Source organism: Ambystoma mexicanum, chromosome 2q, assembly GCF_040938575.1.
Source record: "Ambystoma mexicanum isolate Mex_15411 chromosome 2q, UKY_AmexF1_1, whole genome shotgun sequence".
Classification (NCBI taxonomy): domain Eukaryota; kingdom Metazoa; phylum Chordata; class Amphibia; order Caudata; family Ambystomatidae; genus Ambystoma; species Ambystoma mexicanum.
The window spans coordinates 1315976295-1316002462 of NC_090924.1; the positions used below are offsets into that span (position 1 = coordinate 1315976295).

A 26168-nucleotide genomic window follows, 5' to 3' on the forward strand; every position below is an offset into this window, starting at 1 on the left:
GCAGGCGAAGAACGGTGGTCTGGAGGGTTGCCCAGAGCATTGCCAGTGGCTAAGATTAATTCTAAACCTTCCAGCCATCACCTCTTTGTTTTTGCTATGTCACCCCGAGTGGGACGGGTATGCCCAGACGTGGGTCCCGTGCCTGCTGGGCCTAGAGACCCAAGCTACTCCTCACTGATGAGCCTCAACAAGGGCGAAACATGTTTGGGGATGCTTGTGGTCTCGTGCAGAAGGGATGTGGCCTAGCAGTTCGGGCTGGACTGCCCCTTTTGGGGTGGGGCCAAGCCTGATTTGCATATGGTCTTTCCCTTCTGTAATGGCTTGGCAGGCGAAGAAAGGTGGTCTGGAGGGTTGCCCAGAGCATTGCCAGTGGCTAAGATTAATTCTAAACCTTCCAGCCATCACCTCTTTGTTTTTGCTATGTCACCCCGAGTGGGACGGGTATGCCCAGACGTGGGTCCCGTGACTGCTGGGCCTAGAGACCCAAGCTACTCCTCACTGATGAGCCTCAACAAGGGCGAAAAATGCTTGGGGATGCTTGTGGTCTCGTGCAGAAGGGATGTGGCCTAGCAGTTCGGGCTGGACTGCCCCTTTTGGGGTGGGGCCAAGCCTGATTTGCATATGGTCTTTCCCTTCTGTAATGGCTTGGCAGGCGAAGAACGGTGGTCTGGAGGGTTGCCCAGAGCATTGCCAGTGGCTAAGATTAATTCTAAACCTTCCAGCCATCACCTCTTTGTTTTTGCTATGTCACCCCGAGTGGGACGGGTATGCCCAGACGTGGGTCCCGTGCCTGCTGGGCCTAGAGACCCAAGCTACTCCTCACTGATGAGCCTCAACAAGGGCGAAACATGTTTGGGGATGCTTGTGGTCTCGTGCAGAAGGGATGTGGCCTAGCAGTTCGGGCTGGACTGCCCCTTTTGGGGTGGGGCCAAGCCTGATTTGCATATGGTCTTTCCCTTCTGTAATGGCTTGGCAGGCGAAGAACGGTGGTCTGGAGGGTTGCCCAGAGCATTGCCAGTGGCTAAGATTAATTCTAAACCTTCCAGCCATCACCTCTTTGTTTTTGCTATGTCACCCCGAGTGGGACGGGTATGCCCAGACGTGGGTCCCGTGCCTGCTGGGCCTAGAGACCCAAGCTACTCCTCACTGATGAGCCTCAACAAGGGCGAAACATGTTTGGGGATGCTTGTGGTCTCGTGCAGAAGGGATGTGGCCTAGCAGTTCGGGCTGGACTGCCCCTTTTGGGGTGGGGCCAAGCCTGATTTGCATATGGTCTTTCCCTTCTGTAATGGCTTGGCAGGCGAAGAACGGTGGTCTGGAGGGTTGCCCAGAGCATTGCCAGTGGCTAAGATTAATTCTAAACCTTCCAGCCATCACCTCTTTGTTTTTGCTATGTCACCCCGAGTGGGACGGGTATGCCCAGACGTGGGTCCCGTGCCTGCTGGGCCTAGAGACCCAAGCTACTCCTCACTGATGAGCCTCAACAAGGGCGAAACATGTTTGGGGAGGCTTGTGGTCTCGTGCAGAAGGGATGTGGCATAGCAGTTCCTGCTGGACTGCCCCTTTTGGGGTGGGGCCAAGCCTGATTTGCATATGGTCTTTCCCTTCTGTAATGGCTTGGCAGGCGAAGAACGGTGGTCTGGAGGGTTGCCCAGAGCATTGCCAGTGGCTAAGATTAATTCTAAACCTTCCAGCCATCACCTCTTTGTTTTTGCTATGTCACCCCGAGTGGGACGGGTATGCCCAGACGTGGGTCCCGTGCCTGCTGGGCCTAGAGACCCAAGCTACTCCTCACTAATGAGCCTCAACAAGGGCGAAACATGTTTGGGGATGCTTGTGGTCTCGTGCAGAAGGGATGTGGCCTAGCAGTTCGGGCTGGACTGCCCCTTTTGGGGTGGGGCCAAGCCTGATTTGCATATGGTCTTTCCCTTCTGTAATGGCTTGGCAGGCGAAGAACGGTGGTCTGGAGGGTTGCCCAGAGCATTGCCAGTGGCTAAGATTAATTCTAAACCTTCCAGCCATCACCTCTTTGTTTTTGCTATGTCACCCCGAGTGGGACGGGTATGCCCAGACGTGGGTCCCGTGCCTGCTGGGCCTAGAGACCCAAGCTACTCCTCACTGATGAGCCTCAACAAGGGCGAAACATGTTTGGGGATGCTTGTGGTCTCGTGCAGAAGGGATGTGGCCTAGCAGTTCGGGCTGGACTGCCCCTTTTGGGGTGGGGCCAAACCTGATTTGCATATGGTCTTTCCCTTCTGTAATGGCTTGGCAGGCGAAGAACGGTGGTCTGGAGGGTTGCCCAGAGCATTGCCAGTGGCCAAGATTAGTTCTAAACCTTCCAGCCATCACCTCTTTGTTTTTGCTATGTCACCCCGAGTGGGACGGGTATGCCCAGACGTGGGTCCCGTGCCTGCTGGGCCTAGAGACCCAAGCTACTCCTCACTGATGAGCCTCAACAAGGGCGAAACATGTTTGGGGATGCTTGTGGTCTCGTGCAGAAGGGATGTGGCCTAGCAGTTCGGGCTGGACTGCCCCTTTTGGGGTGGGGCCAAGCCTGATTTGCATATGGTCTTTCCCTTCTGTAATGGCTTGGCAGGCGAAGAACGGTGGTCTGGAGGGTTGCCCAGAGCATTGCCAGTGGCTAAGATTAATTCTAAACCTTCCAGCCATCACCTCTTTGTTTTTGCTATGTCACCCCGAGTGGGACGGGTATGCCCAGACGTGGGTCCCGTGCCTGCTGGGCCTAGAGACCCAAGCTACTCCTCACTGATGAGCCTCAACAAGGGCGAAACATGTTTGGGGATGCTTGTGGTCTCGTGCAGAAGGGATGTGGCCTAGCAGTTCGGGCTGGACTGCCCCTTTTGGGGTGGGGCCAAGCCTGATTTGCATATGGTCTTTCCCTTCTGTAATGGCTTGGCAGGCGAAGAACGGTGGTCTGGAGGGTTGCCCAGAGCATTGCCAGTGGCTAAGATTAATTCTAAACCTTCCAGCCATCAAATCTTTGTTTTTGCTATGTCACCCTGAGTGGGACGGGTATGCCCAGACGTGGGTCCCGTGCCTGCTGGGCCTAGAGACCCAAGCTACTCCTCACTGATGAGCCTCAACAAGGGCGAAACATGTTTGGGGATGCTTGTGGTCTCGTGCAGAAGGGATGTGGCCTAGCAGTTCGGGCTGGACTGCCCCTTTTGGGGTGGGGCCAAGCCTGATTTGCATATGGTCTTTCCCTTCTGTAATGGCTTGGCAGGCGAAGAACGGTGGTCTGGACGGTTGCCCAAAGCATTGCCAGTGGCTAAGATTAATTCTAAACCTTCCAGCCATCACCTCTTTGTTTTTGCTATGTCACCCCGAGTGGGACGGGTATGCCCAGACGTGGGTCCCGTGCCTGCTGGGCCTAGAGACCCAAGCTACTCCTCACTGATGAGCATCAACAAGGGCGAAACATGTTTGGGGATGCTTGTGGTCTCGTGCAGAAGGGATGTGGCCTAGCAGTTCGGGCTGGACTGCCCCTTTTGGGGTGGGGCCAAGCCTGATTTGCATATGGTCTTTCCCTTCTGTAATGGCTTGGCAGGCGAAGAACGGTGGTCTGGAGGGTTGCCCAGAGCATTGCCAGTGGCTAAGATTAATTCTAAACCTTTCAGCCATCACCTCTTTGTTTTTGCTATGTCACCCCGAGTGGGACGGGTATGCCCAGACGTGGGTCCCGTGCCTGCTGGGCCTAGAGACCCAAGCTACTCCTCACTGATGAGCCTCAACAAGGGCGAAACATGTTTGGGGATGCTTGTGGTCTCGTGCAGAAGGGATGTGGCCTAGCAGTTCGGGCTGGACTGCCCCTTTTGGGATGGGGCCAAGCCTGATTTGCATATGGTCTTTCCCTTCTGTAATGGCTTGGCAGGTGAAGAACGGTGGTCTGGAGGGTTGCCCAGAGCATTGCCAGTGGCTAAGATTAATTCTAAACCTTCCAGCCATCACCTCTTTGTTTTTGCTATGTCACCCCGAGTGGGACGGGTATGCCCAGACGTGGGTCCCGTGCCTGCTGGGCCAAGAGACCCAAGCTACTCCTCACTGATGAGCCTCAACAAGGGCGAAACATGTTTGGGGATGCTTGTGGTCTCGTGCAGAAGGGATGTGGCCTAGCAGTTCGGGCTGGACTGCCCCTTTTGGGGTGGGGCCAAGCCTGATTTGCATATGGTCTTTCCCTTCTGTAATGGCTTGGCAGGCGAAGAACGGTGGTCTGGAGGGTTGCCCAGAGCATTGCCAGTGGCTAAGATTAATTCTAAACCTTCCAGCCATCACCTCTTTGTTTTTGCTATGTCACCCCGAGTGGGACGGGTATGCCCAGACGTGGGTCCCGTGCCTGCTGGGCCTAGAGACCCAAGCTACTCCTCACTGATGAGCCTCAACAAGGGCGAAACATGTTTGGGGATGCTTGTGGTCTCGTGCAGAAGGGATGTGGCCTAGCAGTTCGGGCTGGACTGCCCCTTTTGGGGTGGGGCCAAACCTGATTTGCATATGGTCTTTCCCTTCTGTAATGGCTTGGCAGGCGAAGAACGGTGGTCTGGAGGGTTGCCCAGAGCATTGCCAGTGGCTAAGATTAATTCTAAACCTTCCAGCCATCACCTCTTTGTTTTTGCTATGTCACCCCAAGTGGGACGGGTATGCCCAGACGTGGGTCCCGTGCCTGCTGGGCCTAGAGACCCAAGCTACTCCTCACTGATGAGCCTCAACAAGGGCGAAACATGTTTGGGGATGCTTGTGGTCTTGTGCAGAAGGGATGTGGCCTAGCAGTTCGGGCTGGACTGCCCCTTTTGGGGTGGGGCCAAGCCTGATTTGCATATGGTCTTTCCCTTCTGTAATGGCTTGGCAGGCGAAGAACAGTGGTCTGGAGGGTTGCCCAGAGCATTGCCAGTGGCTAAGATTAATTCTAAACCTTCCAGCCATCACCTCTTTGTTTTTGCTATGTCACCCCGAGTGGGACGGGTATGCCCAGACGTGGGTCCCATGCCTGCTGGGCCTAGAGACCCAAGCTACTCCTCACTGATGAGCCTCAACAAGGGCGAAACATGTTTGGGGATGCTTGTGGTCTCGTGCAGAAGGGATGTGGCCTAGCAGTTCGGGCTGGACTGCCCCTTTTGGGGTGGGGCCAAGCCTGATTTGCATATGGTCTTTCCCTTCTGTAATGGCTTGGCAGGCGAAGAACGGTGGTCTGGAGGGTTGCCCAGAGCATTGCCAGTGGCTAAGATTAATTCTAAACCTTCCAGCCATCACCTCTTTGTTTTTGCTATGTCACCCCGAGTGGGACGGGTATGCCCAGACGTGGGTCCCGTGCCTGCTGGGCCTAGAGACCCAAGCTACTCCTCACTGATGAGCCTCAACAAGGGCGAAACATGTTTGGGGATGCTTGTGGTCTCGTGCAGAAGGGATGTGGCCTAGCAGTTCGGGCTGGACTGCCCCTTTTGGGGTGGGGCCAAGCCTGATTTGCATATGGTCTTTCCCTTCTGTAATGGCTTGGCAGGCGAAGAACGGTGGTCTGGAGGGTTGCCCAGAGCATTGCCAGTGGCTAAGATTAATTCTAAACCTTCCAGCCATCACCTCTTTGTTTTTGCTATGTCACCCCGAGTGGGACGGGTATGCCCAGACGTGGGTCCCGTGCCTGCTGGGCCTAGAGACCCAAGCTACTCCTCACTGATGAGCCTCAACAAGGGCGAAACATGTTTGGGGATGCTTGTGGTCTCGTGCAGAAGGGATGTGGCCTAGCAGTTCGGGCTGGACTGCCCCTTTTGGGGTGGGGCCAAGCCTGATTTGCATATGGTCTTTCCCTTCTGTAATGGCTTGGCAGGCGAAGAACGGTGGTCTGGAGGGTTGCCCAGAGCATTGCCAGTGGCTAAGATTAATTCTAAACCTTCCAGCCATCACCTCTTTGTTTTTGCTATGTCACCCCGAGTGGGACGGGTATGCCCAGACGTGGGTCCCGTGCCTGCTGGGCCTAGAGACCCAAGCTACTTCTCACTGATGAGCCTCAACAAGGGCGAAACATGTTTGGGGATGCTTGTGGTCTCGTGCAGAAGGGATGTGGCCTAGCAGTTCGGGCTGGACTGCCCCTTTTGGGGTGGGGCCAAGCCTGATTTGCATATGGTCTTTCCCTTCTGTAATGGCTTGGCAGGCGAAGAACGCTGGTCTGGAGGGTTGCCCAGAGCATTGCCAGTGGCTAAGATTAATTCTAAACCTTCCAGCCATCACCTCTTTGTTTTTGCTATGTCACCCCGAGTGGGACGGGTATGCCCAGACGTGGGTCCCGTGCCTGCTGGGCCTAGAGACCCAAGCTACTCCTCACTGATGAGCCTCAACAAGGGCGAAACATGTTTGGGGATGCTTGTGGTCTCGTGCAGAAGGGATGTGGCCTAGCAGTTCGGGCTGGACTGCCCCTTTTGGGGTGGGGCCAAACCTGATTTGCATATGGTCTTTCCCTTCTGTAATGGCTTGGCAGGCGAAGAACGGTGGTCTGGAGGGTTGCCCAGAGCATTGCCAGTGGCTAAGATTAATTCTAAACCTTCCAGCCATCACCTCTTTGTTTTTGCTATGTCACCCCGAGTGGGACGGGTATGCCCAGACGTGGGTCCCGTGCCTGCTGGGCCTAGAGACCCAAGCTACTCCTCACTGATGAGCCTCAACAAGGGCGAAACATGTTTGGGGATGCTTGTGGTCTCGTGCAGAAGGGATGTGGCCTAGCAGTTCGGGCTGGACTGCCCCTTTTGGGGTGGGGCCAAGCCTGATTTGCATATGGTCTTTCCCTTCTGTAATGGCTTGGCAGGCGAAGAACGGTGGTCTGGAGGGTTGCCCAGAGCATTGCCAGTGGCTAAGATTAATTCTAAACCTTCCAGCCATCACCTCTTTGTTTTTGCTATGTCACCCCGAGTGGGACGGGTATGCCCAGACGTGGGTCCCGTGCCTGCTGGGCCTAGAGACCCAAGCTACTCCTCACTGATGAGCCTCAACAAGGGCGAAACATGTTTGGGGATGCTTGTGGTCTCGTGCAGAAGGGATGTGGCCTAGCAGTTCGGGCTGGACTGCCCCTTTTGGGGTGGGGCCAAGCCTGATTTGCATATGGTCTTTCCCTTCTGTAATGGCTTGGCAGGCGAAGAACGGTGGTCTGGAGGGTTGCCCAGAGCATTGCCAGTGGCTAAGATTAATTCTAAACCTTCCAGCCATCACCTCTTTGTTTTTGCTATGTCACCCCGAGTGGGACGGGTATGCCCAGACGTGGGTCCCGTGCCTGCTGGGCCTAGAGACCCAAGCTACTCCTCACTGATGAGCCTCAACAAGGGCGAAACATGTTTGGGGATGCTTGTGGTCTCGTGCAGAAGGGATGTGGCCTAGCAGTTCGGGCTGGACTGCCCCTTTTGGGGTGGGGCCAAGCCTGATTTGCATATGGTCTTTCCCTTCTGTAATGGCTTGGCAGGCGAAGAACGGTGGTCTGGAGGGTTGCCCAGAGCATTGCCAGTGGCTAAGATTAATTCTAAACCTTCCAGCCATCACCTCTTTGTTTTTGCTATGTCACCCCGAGTGGGACGGGTATGCCCAGACGTGGGTCCCGTGCCTGCTGGGCCTAGAGACCCAAGCTACTCCTCACTGATGAGCCTCAACAAGGGCGAAACATGTTTGGGGATGCTTGTGGTCTCGTGCAGAAGGGTTGTGGCCTAGCAGTTCGGGCTGGACTGCCCCTTTTGGGGTGGGGCCAAGCCTGATTTGCATATGGTCTTTTCCTTCTGTAATGGCTTGACAGGCGAAGAACGGTGGTCTGGAGGGTTGCCCAGAGCATTGCCAGTGGCTAAGATTAATTCTAAACCTTCCAGCCATCACCTCTTTGTTTCTGCATGGTCATCAACCTTAGGACCCTTAGCTCCACCTTCATCAGGTTGAACCCTTCTTCAGTGTCGTTGGCCAGTTGGATCAACTCCCAGCGCGTGATCTGGAGCTATTTTGCGTTGGCTCGCGCCTGGATACTCGGGATGAGGGAGGCGAAGAACGTTTCGGTGGAATTAAACAGCCGGTATTTGTCAGGAATCTGTGCCAACAGGTCTGAGGAGGCTTTGGATATGTAGTTGGATGATCTCCGCTGCCTTGATATCACGTCTTGCGTGCTGCCCGAGGACAGTGCATAGAGTGGCAGTTCTTCTGTTTGTTGTGTATTCTGTGGACGATGGGCGGCTGGCACTCCTTTTCCTCCGTCGATCTGACTCTCTGGAATCACCATCAAGGCCGAATGCAGTGTTCCCAGAGAGCATGTGCCCCTCCAGGATTGTGGGAGGTGCAAGTATGCCTGTTTACCGCAGACCCAATAAGTGTCCATAAGTGCTGCTGTCCTTTTCTTCATGTCTGGGATAATGAGTGTTCGATTGCAATTCTTATTCACACCCATGTTGTTTTTTCCCTCACCATGGAAGCATACCTCGTATGATATTTCTTTCTGCAGCTTGAATGGTTTTTCTATTGCTGTAACCCAGGTTAGCTTTGTGATATGCTCCTTCCAGACTGGTATACAGGTTTTCTCGATCCATTGCAGCTTTTCTTCCGGCAGTCCTCGTAGCGCTTCAGCTTTGCATGTTATTACTTCATCTTTCCACTTATTGTCCAAAAACAATGTCCCTTTAATCACGAAAAAAGGTTCTTTTAAACATATCACTCCTTTTGTTCTCCAATAGCAGGTTTTCTCGTTTTGCAGCATTTCAAAATATACTGCGTGTACCTGGAAAGTGTTCTTAGTTCTACATAGGGTGAGATGAAGGAGACACTGGGCATCTGTAAGAGGCAGTTCTTTAGGCAGCAAGACCTTAGGTGTGCCTGAGGCGCTGGGAATCAGGGAACAGACATAACAACTCTCATTAGTTGTCTGTTTCGCAGTGGAGCTCATATCCGCATACCATTTATTTGACTGGTGTGGATGTCTAAGGTCTTCTATTGTGTCTAGGCCCAGGCCAGAATACTCATCATATTTTTTCCTCCCCGCCTCCCTCCTTCTTCTGCTACTTTTAAAATAGCTCTTCGCATCTCTCGCTGCTTGTGGTATTACGCCCCCTTTTCCCGTGCCCCCCTTTTCCCATTCATCATATAGGGCCAAAAACCTTTCTGCGATCTCTGCATTTTCTTCCTATTTGCGGGGGGTCCTGTTTCTGCGGATGGGTTAACTTCTGGTGTGGACATTGTGGCAGTAGTGTCATATAACCATGATATAACAGAAGGGTTACGATCATTTAAACCATAGACATTGTATTCTGAGGCATTATCGGGGGGAGCTGGACTTGTGGTTGGCCTGTTGTTGGTGTCATTTGGGGGCTGTACATGAGTAGGGTCTGTATCATAACCCCATATAAGCTGAAATCCATCCCAAATTAAATAGGCCCCCTCCTTAATCATTCTGGTTCCATTCCCCATGTTGGTTCCATTCCTTCCCCCCTCATTCATCTCGATAGAGATGAATGCAACAATCCAGTAAATGACAAGACCGAAAATTATTGTAAAAAATAAAACAGCACATACAAACAATCCACATTCATACGAGTATCTGCCCAAATCAAAGTTCTCATTTATATTTCTAAGTGCCCTAACATTATTCGTTGCGGGCTGCCCATTCGTTGCCATGGTTACTCCTATATGTTAAAACATAAAAGTGCATTAAGCATACTGAAACAGTTGTATGTATCATTTTCATCATATGATGAAAGGGAGAGAGACAAAGTTTTCAATATTTATAGTTGAACATTATTTACAGTTTTCATGCTCAGTGAAATACACATGTAGGATATAGTTATCCTCGCTTCTTTTCTTCTATTGTGACCCTTCTGTGACCCTTCTGCTGGGCTTTGTACTTCTTCATCTTGTTCTCGTGTGACACTATCATAGGCTTTTCATACATTTGTTAAATGTATCCAATATCTCAGGCCCTTTACTTTTACAGCCGTCGGTGTGCAATAGATCACTTCATATAGGCCATGAAATCTTGCCGTCGGTGTGCAATAGATCACTTCATATAGGCCATGAAATCTTGGGGCATTCCACCTACGCACAAAACTCCTGACATACACCATTTCCCCTGGCATGAGCTGACCTGTTGGGTTGTCTTCTGTTAGTTTTATTGCCTCGTTTCCCTCCTCCCGTGTAAAAGGGGGTGCAAGTTGTCTTGCTATCATGCGGGCTGCTCTGGTGAGTTTTGTTAGGTATTCATTGAATTCCTCACCTAATACAGTGGCGCTTCTGTGGGCGTCTGAATGTCTTTGGAGCAGGGATTGTGCTGTGTGCATGCACCTCCCTGTCACTATTTCGTGCGGTGACAGGTGGTGGTCCTTGCTGGGCTGATTTCTCAACTCAAACAAGGCTAGGGGCAGACAGTGTACCCAATTCTTTTTCAAGGAGAAGCACAATTTTGACAACCTCCCTCTCAGGAGTCCATTGATTTTCTCAAGCATGCCGTTGCTTTGCGTATGATATATTGAGCACAGTTTGTGTGTGATGCCTAGCAGTGCTGTTACTTCTTTGAAGAGATCATTGACAAAATGTGTGCCATTATCAGAGCAAATCACGTCGCAAATTCCCCAGCGTGGAAACACTTCCCGCACCAGGAACTTTGCAGCGGATTTGGCATTCGGGTGTGCACATGGCCCTGCCTTGACCCACCTTGAAAATGGACACACTACCACTATCATATACCATGCTCCATTGCACCTCCCCCCCATATCTGCGTAATCAATATGCAGTTCTCGGAAAGGGCCTATGGGTTTTGGTATTGTCCCCCGCAGTGTTCTCAATGTTACTCCTGAATTGTATATCTGGCATGTTGTACACTCCATCGCCAACTTTGATAGCTGCTCCTGTAACCCTGGAACAAATAAATCTTCTTGTATCTCTGCGGCGATATGTTGCTTCGCATTGTGTGCCGGAAAGTGTAATTGTTGGAAGGCTATTTCGAGTAGTTTGACTGGCATCACCACCTTTCCGGTGTTGCTTTGACGCCATAAGAGATCTGTTGCTGACTGGCTACATCCCCTCTTCTCCCACAGTTCCTTTTCTTCTTTCGTTGCTTCTTCTTGTAACTCTAATATTTGTGACACAGGCATAGCATTATAGCCATCCAGGAGATCTTCCTCTACCTGTTTGTGTATTAAATACTCACTTGTCTTTTCTTTCACTAAATAAGAGGCTTCCTTGGCCGCAGTGTCCGCTGCTGCGTTTCCCAAAGAGATAACATCTGTGTTGGCTGTGTGGGCCTGGCACTTCACGGTGGCTACCATAGTGGGGTCCTTTTTGGCCTCAATAAGTTCCTTCAGGAGCTCTGCATGTTGTACAGGCGACCCATCGGCCCTGTAGAACCCCTCAGTCCCCACCTTGCCAACCCACCATGTACAGTAGTGGTCATATATGCTTGAATCCGTGTAGATTGTGACTGCACACCCTTTTGCTGCGTGCAATGCTTCAATGAGTGCTATCAGTTCTGCTGCTTGAGCTGAGTAATGGCCGGGCAGGCGCTGCTGTATTATCACTTCGTACTCACCTTCTTCTAATCTTACAACAGCTATTCGTACGTGCTTTTCACCTGTGTCTGGGTTTATGGATGCTGACCTATCTATAAAGAATACCTCTCCTTCATTTAATGCATTTTCACTTACCACGGTGCTTTCTCCCTCCGCGCCCTTGTATGTTGCACAATCGTGTGCCTGCATGTCTTCCAATGTGCATGGTTCTGTGATGAATCTTGCAGGGTTCACTGTTTTGCATCTCACTATGTGTATGTTTGCACTAGATAGTATTATTTCATATGCAGTGGCTCTCTGTGTTGTGAGTGTGCTTTTTGATCTTTCCAGGATTGCGAATAGGGAGTGTTCCACGAACAGGGTCACGGAGCACCCCATCACTATCGTTGCACTTTTTTCAAAGGCGAACGCTGCGGCTGCGAGAGATTGTCCGCAAGCGAAGCGTCCTTGAATGACTGCGTCCAGCGTGCCACTGTAATATGCTTGGGGCTTGTGTCCCAGGGATGTCTTATGTGTCAATACTGCTATCATGAGGGACCCCTTACAATGAGAAAACAGGTAGAATTCGCTGTCGTAATCAGGGTTCACGAGTACTGGCGCGCTTGAGATTAGCTCCTTGAGTGATGTGAAAGCATCCTCAAGTTCTACGGACCATTCTATTTCTGTATTTTCTCATTGTGCTTCTTTGAGTCCCTGCAGTAAGGTTCTTGTATATGCCGCGTAATCCAATATCCATGCTCGGCAGTAATTACACATGCCGAGAAATGTTCACATCTCCTTCACTGTTTTCGGTCTTCCCACTGCTGTGATGGCAGCTACTCTGTCTGGTAATATTTTCTTGCCGTCTTGTGATATCAGTTGTCCCAGGTACAACACCTCTCGTTGGCAGTATTGCAATTTCCCTCTGTCAACTTTTTAGCCTCTGTGGGCCAACAATGTCAAGAGAGCAATGGAGTCTTTCCTACATTCCTCCTCATTTTTTGCACAGATGAGTAAATCATCTACGTATTGAATGATCGTACTATCTGCTGTCATGTTCCCTAGATCTTCATGTAGTATTCGGTTGAATATGCTTGGACTTTCGCAGTACCCCTTGGGTAGTCTGCAGTGCTCGTATCTTTTTCCTCCTAAGCTAAATGCTGTTAAGTATGAGCACTCTTCTGCCAGTGGTATTGAAAAGAAAGTGTTTTTCAAATCCACTACTGTGAAGTGTGACGCATTTTTTGGGATGTTGCACAGGATGGAAGCTGGATTAGGAACCAAAGGGAATTCTTTTTGGATGACGCCATTGAGGGGGCATAGATCTTGGATCATCCTCCACGCCCCTCCATTCACTTTTTTAATCGGGTAAATGCAAGTATTACATGGCGAGTTTGAGGCCACTATTATTCCCTGTGCTAATAATGCGCTAATTGTCTCTTTTATCCCTTCCTCTGCTTCTCAGGACAGGGGGTACTGTTTCACCCTGGGTAGTATGGCTCCTGGTTCGAGCTTTATTTTAACTGGTGTGATTCCGTGTAGCAGTCCCACATCATGGGGGCCTGTGGTCCACAAATTGTTGAGTACTGATCTCATGTCATCATCAAAAAAGGAAGGAGGGGCTCCTACCACCGCCATTAATTGTACTGCACTTGTCTTTTCTGTATCATAATGTCACATGGTATAGCTATCTCCCTTACTATTTCCCCCTCACTTTCTGAATCTGTGAAGAGGTCGTCATCTGATAAATTTCGCAACGCAATGTCGGCATTGATGCACAATACCGTGCACCATTCGCAGCCGTGTATGTCCATTGCAATGACTGCTATTCTTTTGGTTGAGATCTGAACTGCATGCAAATCTAATGACATCACTGTCCCGGGCGCAATCTCTGGGTGGGCTATGGGTCGGAAGATAAACTCTGCAGCACTTTCCATTCTAGATTTTTCAATTCTGGAGCCACCCGTGCCAATGTTTTTAACCCTTCAATGAAAATGTCAGGGTCCACCGGTATGCCGCGCACTTCCAGTGCTGTTGCTCGCGTGTGCACCACCAGCATTATGTGCATAGGGCAGATCCCTGGAGTTGAACAGACTATTCCTCTTTCCATGAAGGAGATGATCATATTAATCTTACTGAGAAGGTCCCTTCCCAATAAGTTAATTGGGGACTGTTCGTAATACAATAGGGGTGCACTTACTGTTTTTCCTCCTACGGTGACATCTAAATCTTCTGTATAAGGAACTTCGACAAAAGCCCCAGAGAACCCCTGCGTCTCCAATTTACGATTAGATAGCAGAAACCGGCCTTCACGCAAACATGATTTCTTGGCTCCCGAATCCACCATAAAAATGAACTGTTTATTCCCTATCTGCGCCCCTATCAATGGTTCCTCTGCTGCATTGAAGGTTGTAGATAATACTGGACACGCAAGTGCTCTCTGTGGGCTGTCCTATGCTGGGTGTCTCGTGGTCCCCCCTTGGTTAAAGACATTACCCGATGCCACTGCCACTCCTCCGTACAGTGCAGGTGCGTTGTTTGCTGTTGTGGCAAATGGGTTGCCCTGTGTATATGACATATGTTCACGGCTTTGTGGGTGCTGTTGTACATTATGTGATTGTTCCCTTTGTTGGTCTGGGTACCTTTGCTCTTGTTGCCCTTGTCCCCCTCCCATGGGAAACCCATACGGACTCCCCAGGTGTGGGTGACCGTAAGGTTGATCATCTTGGTAATTGCTGCTCGGCCTGCTTCTACATTCTCGTGAGAAGTGTCCCCACCTTCCACAGTTCCAACAGTTCCAACAGTTCCCTTGTCCCCCCCTAGGTCCTTGCCCCCTGTATCCGCCATTTCCCCCGTATCCTTGACCACCCCCTCTGCGTCCTCTGTACCCACCTCGTCCTCCGCGGGGATCCCACGCTTGCCACTGCGGTCCTCTGTACTGCTCCAGTCCATTCCACTGTGTCTGCCCATTGCCTGTCCAATTCGCTGCCATCCTCCCTTGTATCGCTACCATCCCCTCCTCCCCCCCATCCCTATCTAGGGCGAGTGCTGCTATGGCTCGCGGCGACCTTTACCAGTTTCGTTTGTACTAGCTTTGCCTCGTCTGCCAACCTTTTTTGCGCAATTTCCTCTCTCTTTCCTTTATTCTTTTGCAGTGGTGAACTATTATGCTTTGAATTTCTGCCCAACCCTTCGCTTCAATCCCTGCTATTTTGTCGAGTGCTTTCTGCACTTCTTTTGGGAGCCCTCTCTTTATTATAAAGTAGAATAGGGACGTTGATTGGTCCCAGCCCGTACCCGTCTCGGCTCTCCACATCTCCTGCACTCGAAAAATGAAGTCCATAGCATCTTCCCCATCATTCATGGTACATTGCATCACTGACTGTAAATCTGGTGTGGCTGGGAACGTTTCTCTTCCAGCATCCCATACTCTTGCATGTACTGTATTAAAAGAAGCTCCATCATGGCGGTCACAATCCGATGTTACTCCCAGGAACCCAAACTCTATCTGCTTGGTCACCAAATGACGATACTAATAAACTTTTGACGTCGCCCACTACTAGTGGCACCCCTGCAGTATGCTTCTCGAACGCATATATCCACTTACTAGCTCCTCCCGATAGTGGGGGCAGTGATTTTAGTATGTTTCCCTTGTCCATCTGAGCCCAAGGTATGTAGTTTGGCTTCCCACCTCCTCTATTTATTAAGGGGAGCTGTAGTTTACCCTTACATCCTTTTCCACTACTCACCTTCGACCCTTTCCTCCCTAATGTGGCCATTCTTCCCATCCTGTTCCTTAATCTCCCCATCCACTCCTCTTCCATGGCTCTCCCCAGTGGGGTGTTATCCTAATCTTCCTCCTACCGCTGCCCCTAGTCTTCCATTTTCTTGCTCATCATCCTCTATATCACACCACAGCTCTTCCATTCCCCCAGTGGCCATTCCTTCCTCTCCTGTTTTTTCTCCAAGATCATGTGATTCAACTCTATTATTCTAGTCGGTTCTTCCTGTATTTTGAATAGTATTTCTCCCTTCTTCCAACCTTCCTCCGCGGACCTGTCGAGTCTTTGTTCCCCAGGTGTTTGTTCTGTTCTAGACATGCTAGTCCCATTCTGTTCACATATGTTTCATATTCTAGATAGCTCATCTCTGGCCATTGAGAGCCTGGAATCTAAGACTTCTGTTAGTTTTTCAATGTCTACTGCAGCGGTACTTACCTGTCCACTAGATCTGGGGCACTCATAGGGTGGTGGTGCAGTTGGTCGTGGGGCAACTGTAGGGGCTGTGGTGGGCACATACGTGGGATTACTATATCCTTCAGCAGGCACTGGTTTGTTTAGGAAGGGGTATATCCAAGTTACTTCTACTGACCCTTCTGCGACCCCCTCACCTTCAATTTTGCTTGCTATCACTGGGATGACGAACACTATATCTTTCCTTTTGAGTGGGGGCACGTCTTCAAACAATCTCCACAGATCCAATATTTCTCTTCTATTATGAAACTGTTTTCCCTTGTATTTTATGAATATACATGTTGCTACCATTTCCAAGACACTTTTATCAAATGACCCTCCTTGTGGCCATACCTGGGGCAGCCCCTCCCCTTTTAGTTCCGTGACCCACTGGTCATGGTACTTGGTTATACGTTCTGCATAACCGGGTAGATTTTTACAGATATGAGCCAGGGAGGTTTCCGTCCACATGTTACGCTTTTCGTCGCTAACCTTCCTATGTGGTCTGTGACCATTACTGTGACTCTCGTGTATATCTTTTATCACTATCAATTCTAGAGCGTTGAAAATGCGTACTTACAATATTAATGCCTTAAATCTTACCGGGTCACAATTACAATGACCATACCACAAAACCCCCTAGTACCATTAATTCAACAGCATTTCTTTACAATGCAGTTTTGGAACACAAATAGCATAGCATGTGCGACACAAGACAGATATTTAACAACGTTTAACATACAACACATAACAATGACCTTCCCTTTTCATGCCCTGCAATTTTTCTTTAACAAGGCCTTTTGACCCTTACCCAATTCTCCCCTTTGACCCTTAAAGGTTGTATCATTTTCCCCTAGTATTTATTCACCCCGAGTAAAGAAGAGAAAAAGCAGTTTCTAATGTGTACACTGTGTCTCCCTTTTTTCAGACACCCTCGCTTTTATTTTCCAGTATTCAACTTATTCCCAGTACTAGTCAAGATAGCACTATGCGGCAACGCCGTCTACCCCCTTGCTGAGCTAGGTTCCGGTCTTTATCTTCCCTTTTTCACATTTTTATCCTAATGGCCATATGCAGAGAAAGAGAATAGTATTGATAGTTGAAAGTACCCGTTAGTTTACCTCTACCTGACCTTGTATAATCTGGCTCCTTCCCTCCTTCTCCTTTTATTGTCACTCGCCTTAATGCTCACATGCCCGCCTTGATCCGAGAGTCTCCAGACTGGGTCCGTCCAGCTCAATGGCCGCCCCCCGGCTTCGGCGAGCGGTACTAAAGATTTTTTGGGAGTGGGACCCGTACCCTTTCGGCCTACTGCGTGCGCAAGTCTAAGCGTACCAGTTGCCGTAGGCGGGCAGCTCTTTGCGGATGCACTGTGCGTCTCCACTGCGGCCAGGAACGTCTTGTGCCAAAAGGGGACAATAAAAAAAAAAATTACGCCTTCGGGGTCACCACTGAAAGTAAGCTTCCCCCACAAAGCAGTAACACCCCTCAGTGAGAGGCAATAAAGGACACACCCCAGGAGGGAATGAGACCAGGACCAAGTGCGGGTGAAGTAAAAGGGTTTTTATATAAATTGGTATAAGGCTTGCAAAGGACTCTGCAAGCTCCGAGAGCGCTCTGTCTCACAATAGCAAAGACAGACATATTTATTACCAAAATACGTCATGCATCCTGTAAGCTATAGGGGGCACAGAGTCTCGGGGATTGGGTGGCGTTGACAAAACTATAGGCGATGTATCGAAGAGCTGCTCCAAGATTGGTGGACATCTGCGTGGTGCCAATTTTTCAATGTCTACTGCAGCGGTACTTACCTGTCCACTAGATCTGGGGCACTCATAGGGTGGTGGTGCAGTTGGTCGTGGGGCAACTGTAGGGGCTGTGGTGGGCACATACGTGGGATTACTATATCCTTCAGCAGGCACTGGTTTGTTTAGGAAGGGGTATATCCAAGTTACTTCTACTGACCCTTCTGCGACCCCCTCACCTTCAATTTTGCTTGCTATCACTGGGATGACGAACACTATATCTTTCCTTTTGAGTGGGGGCACGTCTTCAAACAATCTCCACAGATCCAATATTTCTCTTCTATTATGAAACTGTTTTCCCTTGTATTTTATGAATATACATGTTGCTACCATTTCCAAGACACTTTTATCAAATGACCCTCCTTGTGGCCATACCTGGGGCAGCCCCTCCCCTTTTAGTTCCGTGACCCACTGGTCATGGTACTTGGTTATACGTTCTGCATAACCGGGTAGATTTTTACAGATATGAGCCAGGGAGGTTTCCGTCCACATGTTACGCTTTTCGTCGCTAACCTTCCTATGTGGTCTGTGACCATTACTGTGACTCTCGTGTATATCTTTTATCACTATCAATTCTAGAGCGTTGAAAATGCGTACTTACAATATTAATGCCTTAAATCTTACCGGGTCACAATTACAATGACCATACCACAAAACCCCCTAGTACCATTAATTCAACAGCATTTCTTTACAATGCAGTTTTGGAACACAAATAGCATAGCATGTGCGACACAAGACAGATATTTAACAACGTTTAACATACAACACATAACAATGACCTTCCCTTTTCATGCCCTGCAATTTTTCTTTAACAAGGCCTTTTGACCCTTACCCAATTCTCCCCTTTGACCCTTAAAGGTTGTATCATTTTCCCCTAGTATTTATTCACCCCGAGTAAAGAAGAGAAAAAGCAGTTTCTAATGTGTACACTGTGTCTCCCTTTTTTCAGACACCCTCGCTTTTATTTTCCAGTATTCAACTTATTCCCAGTACTAGTCAAGATAGCACTATGCGGCAACGCCGTCTACCCCCTTGCTGAGCTAGGTTCCGGTCTTTATCTTCCCTTTTTCACATTTTTATCCTAATGGCCATATGCAGAGAAAGAGAATAGTATTGATAGTTGAAAGTACCCGTTAGTTTACCTCTACCTGACCTTGTATAATCTGGCTCCTTCCCTCCTTCTCCTTTTATTGTCACTCGCCTTAATGCTCACATGCCCGCCTTGATCCGAGAGTCTCCAGACTGGGTCCGTCCAGCTCAATGGCCGCCCCCCGGCTTCGGCGAGCGGTACTAAAGATTTTTTGGGAGTGGGACCCGTACCCTTTCGGCCTACTGCGTGCGCAAGTCTAAGCGTACCAGTTGCCGTAGGCGGGCAGCTCTTTGCGGATGCACTGTGCGTCTCCACTGCGGCCAGGAACGTCTTGTGCCAAAAGGGGACAATAAAAAAAAAAATTACGCCTTCGGGGTCACCACTGAAAGTAAGCTTCCCCCACAAAGCAGTAACACCCCTCAGTGAGAGGCAATAAAGGACACACCCCAGGAGGGAATGAGACCAGGACCAAGTGCGGGTGAAGTAAAAGGGTTTTTATATAAATTGGTATAAGGCTTGCAAAGGACTCTGCAAGCTCCGAGAGCGCTCTGTCTCACAATAGCAAAGACAGACATATTTATTACCAAAATACGTCATGCATCCTGTAAGCTATAGGGGGCACAGAGTCTCGGGGATTGGGTGGCGTTGACAAAACTATAGGCGATGTATCGAAGAGCTGCTCCAAGATTGGTGGACATCTGCGTGGTGCCAATTTTTCAATGTCTACTGCAGCGGTACTTACCTGTCCACTAGATCTGGGGCACTCATAGGGTGGTGGTGCAGTTGGTCGTGGGGCAACTGTAGGGGCTGTGGTGGGCACATACGTGGGATTACTATATCCTTCAGCAGGCACTGGTTTGTTTAGGAAGGGGTATATCCAAGTTACTTCTACTGACCCTTCTGCGACCCCCTCACCTTCAATTTTGCTTGCTATCACTGGGATGACGAACACTATATCTTTCCTTTTGAGTGGGGGCACGTCTTCAAACAATCTCCACAGATCCAATATTTCTCTTCTATTATGAAACTGTTTTCCCTTGTATTTTATGAATATACATGTTGCTACCATTTCCAAGACACTTTTATCAAATGACCCTCCTTGTGGCCATACCTGGGGCAGCCCCTCCCCTTTTAGTTCCGTGACCCACTGGTCATGGTACTTGGTTATACGTTCTGCATAACCGGGTAGATTTTTACAGATATGAGCCAGGGAGGTTTCCGTCCACATGTTACGCTTTTCGTCGCTAACCTTCCTATGTGGTCTGTGACCATTACTGTGACTCTCGTGTATATCTTTTATCACTATCAATTCTAGAGCGTTGAAAATGCGTACTTACAATATTAATGCCTTAAATCTTACCGGGTCACAATTACAATGACCATACCACAAAACCCCCTAGTACCATTAATTCAACAGCATTTCTTTACAATGCAGTTTTGGAACACAAATAGCATAGCATGTGCGACACAAGACAGATATTTAACAACGTTTAACATACAACACATAACAATGACCTTCCCTTTTCATGCCCTGCAATTTTTCTTTAACAAGGCCTTTTGACCCTTACCCAATTCTCCCCTTTGACCCTTAAAGGTTGTATCATTTTCCCCTAGTATTTATTCACCCCGAGTAAAGAAGAGAAAAAGCAGTTTCTAATGTGTACACTGTGTCTCCCTTTTTTCAGACACCCTCGCTTTTATTTTCCAGTATTCAACTTATTCCCAGTACTAGTCAAGATAGCACTATGCGGCAACGCCGTCTACCCCCTTGCTGAGCTAGGTTCCGGTCTTTATCTTCCCTTTTTCACATTTTTATCCTAATGGCCATATGCAGAGAAAGAGAATAGTATTGATAGTTGAAAGTACCCGTTAGTTTACCTCTACCTGACCTTGTATAATCTGGCTCCTTCCCTCCTTCTCCTTTTATTGTCACTCGCCTTAATGCTCACATGCCCGCCTTGATCCGAGAGTCTCCAGACTGGGTCCGTCCAGCTCAATGGCCGCCCCCCGGCTTCGGCGAGCGGTACTAAAGATTTTTTGGGAGTGGGACCCGTACCCTTTCGGCCTACTGCGTGCGCAAGTCTAAGCGTACCAGTTGCCGTAGGCGGGCAGCTCTTTGCGGATGCACTGTGCGTCTCCACTGCGGCCAGGAACGTCTTGTGCCAAAAGGGGACAATAAAAAAAAAAATTACGCCTTCGGGGTCACCACTGAAAGTAAGCTTCCCCCACAAAGCAGTAACACCCCTCAGTGAGAGGCAATAAAGGACACACCCCAGGAGGGAATGAGACCAGGACCAAGTGCGGGTGAAGTAAAAGGGTTTTTATATAAATTGGTATAAGGCTTGCAAAGGACTCTGCAAGCTCCGAGAGCGCTCTGTCTCACAATAGCAAAGACAGACATATTTATTACCAAAATACGTCATGCATCCTGTAAGCTATAGGGGGCACAGAGTCTCGGGGATTGGGTGGCGTTGACAAAACTATAGGCGATGTATCGAAGAGCTGCTCCAAGATTGGTGGACATCTGCGTGGTGCCAACGTGGGATGGACGGGTCAGCTGGGCTCTTCAGGGTGGAGCTGGCAGGCCGGACGTGGTCTGTGTCGATGATTTGTGGCTGCACTAACACCTTGCCCTTGCCTTTGTGACCACACACACACACGCACATCACTTTATACAATCCCAGCTGTCCTGCAAATCCTTCAATACGTTACTGATACTATTGGATCAGAAAGGGCACATATCTGGCCCCTCAAAGGAGGTGGGATTTAGGACCAGGTAGCACATAATTCACTTGGCCAAGCCATGGCGCCCTCTGACATGGGAGAGGTAAATACTTGAAGCGGGTCCAGCAGAAATGTGGGGAGGCGAGGCTGTGCTGTTCGAACACCAGCAAGCCCTGGCGGGCCTTGGTGGGAGGAGGGGGAGATGGCCTTGTAACTCCAAGCGATTCTCTATTCACTGGACTGCACAATATACCATAAGAGGGGATGGATGTTAACATTAATAGCATTATGATGATTACATGTTTCTATCGTTTATGAATTCATATATTTCTTCATTCATAACAATGGAGGTTGGCAGTAGCACACGCGATACATAACGTTAATTGAACACATACTGATAATTCATAGGACAGACAGATGAATAACAAACGTGAGGTAGCGTCAGGTTGGATTGTGTACTCAGAAGCATGGAAGCAATATGTTTGTTTACATTTTAATTTATAATAAAAACTAGCTCAACATCCTTGAGGACCGTCCTCCACTTTAAAAACGTATTTCACTACATTATACACAAGCATTCCATGTATTGCTTTTCGCTTCATCATTTTTACATTAGCAGCAATCATTAGTTAGCACGAGGTGGGATCTATCAAGAGTTTACATTAGACCTTCAGGGCACATGGTGTCTTGCGGTGGGCGCGGGTCATCCTCGCTTTAATAACTTTATAAGTTTTATCCCTTTCCAACACCCATTTTAGCATTTGCAAAAACTCTGTGAACCATTGGGGTTTGGTATGTGTGGTTAGCACTTCATCTGGGGGATCTGGGCAGAGGTTCATGGAGGGAGGTCATGGACACCATATATTTTAAATGTTGGGGGACAGATGCAGGGTCGGGGCTTGTTTGATTGGGATGGTTCCTGTTATTTTCCAGACTCCGGCTACAAGTCAGGTCACTTCTATGGCAGTGATGTACTGCGGAAGGTAAACAATACAGTGTTTGTTCTGATACTTGTTCGTGTCTGGCTGCTCGTGAGAACGGGCCTTCAGCGGATCTGCCATGGGGTGCAGGCTATTTTGCTTGGGCTTTGGTCAGTGCGTCTAAAATGGAGTCTTAACGTTTTCAAAATGGCATCTATGATACGTTACACTACAGGGCGCGTGGCCTTACATGTCGATCAGTAGCCACCCTGCCTCCCGGGCCTCCCGGGCCCAGGTGCATGGGGGACCGCTGACGAGCCATAAACCTCACGAAGGTGGGCAATATGGGGGAGAGGTCCTACAGACCTATCCTCCCATACACTGTCAATGAGGGGCGCATATGATCAGGACTGTGCAAAGGGGGCGGTTTTAGGTTTCCCTGCTCAGGAAGATTTGTTTCTGTTTATCTCTTTGGAGCCGTAGTCCAGGCTCTGGTGTTGTTGCATATTGTTGGTAGTGATGGCATTCTTATGGCAGTTACCAATTGCAACCCATAACCCTTTAGTTTGGGGCATAAATGTTTGCTCACATCTGTCCCATTTTAAAGAGATTGCATTGGTTTCCTTTTGAAACAGGAATCTATTTTAAGATGGGCAGTATGGCCTTTAAAGGGGTGATTCCCCAGAATCCCCTCTGATTCCCCCCCTAATTAGATTAGAATAATCCAGCTAGGAGGTGACCCTCGATCACCCCCAGAGTAAACCAATTTTATGGCTGGATATTTCCTGGGACAGGAAGGTGCACTATTTTTCTAGGACTATCCCTCGTTTTTGGGAATTCTTTGCCTGTCACTTTCACTTTGTTCAAAGGGAAATTAAATGCTTTTATTTTCTCAAATTGGGTATTTAGGAGTGTGATTGAAGGGGTAATGGCTGTTAATCTGTGCATACCGTCTGAGTCATGCCATATTATAGGGTCTTGGGCTTTGGGTGGCTGGGTATTCATAGTATGTATGCATGTATGTATTATTTATTTATTTATTTGTTTTTTACAGGAGGAACAATGCTCTTTTGATCACAAAAGAACGTACAATAGATAAGAAATCCGATTTTATAGGAAGCAGTGAGCTTCTTACAATGGAGTAAACTGGGGGGACTTTCTGACCAGGCTTTGGAGGGGAGTAAATGGAACAGTCACCGGGGACAGTACATAAATGGACATACATAGATTAAGGACAGCAAACATTGGACATTTTTACGTGCAGGTAGGCGGTACGGCCAGCTGTGCTCGGGACGTGCGGGACATATTATTTGATGGGCATGTTTTCTAGCTAAGCGATGTGTGGTTGTGCAGAGCTCCACTCCCTTCGGGCTAGATTTGGGCACTATTAAATGTGTTTAATACAATAAATGAAACACTCTGCTATGTGCTCCTGAGTTTCCTCTAATAGACAAACATGGGCTGGGATGAGACCTTGGCAAGGAGTGCAGTGTAATGCGAAAGGTTCTCTTCCCAAGGGCCCAGTGGAGATATACAATGCAATGTTACATGGCCAGGAGGCTTGTGCTAGTTCATAACTGGCCTCATGTCCTCAGAATCATCGTCTACAGACCTGCTATTTTAGCTATCAAAAAATTGCATTCTGCGCTGTGTCTTCTATGTTTTTCATTAGCCGATATACATATGGTTATCTAAGGATGTCTGCACATTGGGCACTGCGCGTGCGCGTACACACGCACACACAAACATTCTTAACCCGAGACAACACACTCCTCTTGGAAAATTCCACATTGCTCCAAAAACCAGCAAACCCCTCCTTAAATGAGAAGAGCCATTTCTGAAGTGAAAATAATGCTGCAGAAGCCATTTGACCAGCACCACCGAAGCCTGAATCTGTCTGATGAGTATATACGCTTCATGTTTATAAACAGGTAAGCACCCAATTCGGAGGCACATGTAAAATAAGACGTTTCCTAAAAGCACCATATTCTTTCACAGAAATGATGTGGCATACTGTCTTAAAGGTCTCAACTTTTTAATATTTCTGGTTTATAGCCTGGCAATAGCCTCATTGCAGTCAGCATGCAGGGCAGACACTGCGAGGGCATTCTGCCTGCAGAGACTTGCTTTTCCATGTAAAAAAAAGGCATGAAAATGCTGAACCCATGAGTTGTCTTTAACATCTATTGTGCAAGTTGATCTATTCGCAACCATGGGAAGGGCGCTCAGCCAATCAGGTGGCTGTAAACATGGGCGAGACCTGCCAGTGTACTGCCTGCATTTTTCCAGCCATCTGAGACCCGGCCCCTTTGCTGCAATCGTCTTTTCTGCACGCCAACCCGGGTTTGGCAGACCCTCCCCCATCCTCTCCTCCGACCCCAACGCCCCTAAATCACCCTCAACACTCCCACCCCACTCCCTGTTCCCCCACTTACCCACAGGCCCCCATCAAGTCTATGCTCTTCCTCCCGTTTCCTCAGCCACTGCAATGGAAATATACTCTGTCCCTTTTCTATTTTCTATGACGACGGCCATCGTCTTCTTTTTATTTCCACAGGAGACTGGGCTTGCGCAATAAGCACTTAGCCTGTCTCCCATGGAAATAAAACATTTAAAACTATTCACCCGGGGTGCAAAACCGGGGTGCAAAAAGCTATCACCCCCTTGTCGAGTAGGCGTTACAGAGCTGGCAACAGTCCTGATCCCTCACTGAGGTCCTTGTGAAAGGCTCGGGCAAGCAGGCAGTTACCGGTTTTGGGATGCCCCCCAATGCAGGGTTGATTGCCATATTAAAAGTTAGACTTTTCCCTCCATGCCAATGCCACTTTTCTGCTTAAGTGAAGGTGAAAGACACTTTCATAAATCTGAAAAGTTGCAGACTTTTTAGAAATCCTCTCAATGACAATCGTGCACATGCTTCTTCCATACCCTAGATTATACCCGCTTTGACAGTGGGAAAGCTCGACAGCTCTCTTCAATCCTTGTCCCCACCTCATAATGGTAGTGCTGGAAACTGGAGGGGGGAATTTCAGACTTCCACGCAACATTCCCTCAGAGCTCAGAACCAGGCCCTTAATATTAGTGTTAAGAGTAAAGTAATTAGCAGAAAGCCTGGCGTGAGTTATGTCCTTGGTGAATCAAGACCACAACCCTTTTAACACAGATGTATTGGTCAGATATAAATATCTGGGCTCTTTCTTAAGTTCCTAAAATTCTCCCCGATATTATGCAAAGCGTCCAGGACCAATGATTGGTGCTATTTGTCAACATCTCCTTTCTCAAAGAGGTATTTTGAAAGGGTACCGCAGCAGTGTACCAGCCTGTCCATCTTGAAAGATAACCCATTATCAAAAAATAATCATGGAACATTCCTATTAACACTACAATGTATACTGGAAGCACTAATTGGATTTACCATAGTAAACCTTTAATAAGAGCCAGTTCATTTTATTTGTATATGGCTGGTAGTTGTGGTCAACCTGCACATTTCTTTCTACTAATAAATAACAAAAAATAGAAAGTAGCAAACAGTGTTGCTAACCCTGCAGCCTGGTCTTCTGGTCTCTTACAAGGTCTGTCAGAACCGCAGAATCCCCTGCAGAGCCGCTCTGTCCTCACTCGTCTTCTCCACATGGACCAATCTCACCAAGTCTGATGGTGGTGGGATTCCTGAAAGACACAGGCAATAAGAATGTAAGCCTCCACATAGCAAGCATGGCCTCACTATAGGTGACGACTCTGTCACTGATGCACTCAATCTACTTTTAAGTATAAAAATTAATAATAATAATAATAATAATAATAATTTGGCATTTATATAGCGCTACGAACCCTCAGGTATACAACACACACATCAATCCTTCGAAATATGTGTTTCTTCTCTGGTAGCACTGCTG

General features: G+C 48.6%; 1 long non-coding RNA gene across 1 annotated transcript in view; it reads right to left on the reverse strand.

Annotated features, from left to right (window-relative positions):
• LOC138570132 (uncharacterized) overlaps positions 1-26168 on the reverse strand; it is a 476888-nt gene that overhangs the window by 126822 nt on the left and 323898 nt on the right. Inside the window, exon 3 of the long non-coding RNA XR_011303406.1 lies at positions 25814-25941. This is a non-coding gene — a long non-coding RNA (uncharacterized lncRNA). The remainder of the gene's footprint in view (positions 1-25813; positions 25942-26168) is intronic.